Source organism: Coturnix japonica, chromosome 2 (assembly GCF_054131305.1).
Source record: "Coturnix japonica strain WE chromosome 2, WE-NBRP24, whole genome shotgun sequence".
Classification (NCBI taxonomy): domain Eukaryota; kingdom Metazoa; phylum Chordata; class Aves; order Galliformes; family Phasianidae; genus Coturnix; species Coturnix japonica.
In genome coordinates, this window is record NC_140664.1 from 57,185,142 (window position 1) to 57,186,727 (window position 1,586).

Here is a 1,586-nt window from a genome sequence, read left to right on the forward strand (position 1 = left end):
GGGACCATTTGTAGAGAAAACAATTTCTATTGGGGATGAAAACCACTTGTTTGGGTAGAAAATGCTACTTGTAATGATGACAAGCTTTGTATTGGTAAGAAAATGAATTTTTTGCAAGATTCAAGAGTGATACCTAAGAGAGAACACATTTTTTTCTGGTGTAAGTCTTGATATTAGTGTGAAATACATCGGAAATTTGTCCGAAATGGATAATTCTTATGCTAATGTCATTAATTTTTTAGGGGAAGAGAGATATTCTGGAATCAGTGAGTCATAATTTGTTACAAAGAATCATTTTAAAGAGAATGTGTCTTTTTTTGGGGATGAAAACCAGTAATTTAGGGAGAAATTGCTATTTGTAGGGATGAAAAGCATTAGTTTGGGAAGAAAACCATAGTTTTGCAAGGATGAAGAGTGATACCTAAGAGTGTACTTTTCATTTCAGGGATAAGTATTGATATTCATGTGACCTACTTCTAAAATCTGTCAGAAATGGATATTTCTGTAGGAAATGTCATTATTTTTAGATGAAAAGAGTTATTCTCGAAACAGTGTGTCATATTTGGCTACAAACGCTGATTTTGAAGAGAAATCGATTTCTTTTGCTGATGAAAAAAACCTTTATATCTAGAAAATGCTGTTTGTAGAGATGAAAAACCTTATTTGGGTAAGAAAAGCATATTTTTGCAAGGGTAAAGAGTGATACCTAAGAGAGACCTTTTTATTTCTGGTATAAGTATTGATATTCCTGTGAAATTTTTCTAAAATCTGTCAGAAAAGGATATATCTGTTGGAAATGTCCTTATTTTGTAGAGGAGAAAAGGTGTTTCTGTTAGTAATGTCCTCAATTTGTAGAAGAGAAAAGGTATTCTGGAAGCAATGTGTCCTATTTTGCTACAAAGCTTCATTTTGTAGAGAAAATGTCTTCTTCTGGGGATGAAAACCAGTATTTCTGGGAAACAGCGCTATTTCAAAGGGATAAAAAGCATAATTTTGGTGAGAAAACCATGTTTTTGCAAGGATAAAGAATGATTCTTGGGAGAGAACTTTTTATTTCTGGGATAGGTACTGATATTTGTGTGCCATTCTTCTAAAATTTGTCAGAAATCGATATTTCTGTTGGAAATGTCCTTATTTTGAAGAGGAAAAGAGGTATTCCAATAAGAGTGTTTCATATGTTGCTGCAGGGGACCATTTGTAGAGAAAACGATTTCTATTGGGGATGAAAACCACATTTTTGGGTAGAAAATGCTACTTGTAATGATGACAAGCTTTGTATTGGTAAGAAAATGAACTTTTTGCAAGATTCAAGAGTGATACCTAAGAGAGAACACATTTTTTTCTGGTGTAAGTCTTGATATTAGTGTGAAATACATCGGAAATTTGTCTGAAATGGATAATTCTTATGTTAATGTCATTATTTTGTAGGGGAAGACAGATATTCTGGAATCAGTGAGTCATCATTTGTTACAAAGCATCATTTTAAAGAGAATGTGTCTTCTTTTGGGGATGAAAACCAGTAATTTAGGGAGAAATTGCTATTTGTAGGGATGAAAAGCATTAGTTTGGGAAGAAAACCATAGTTT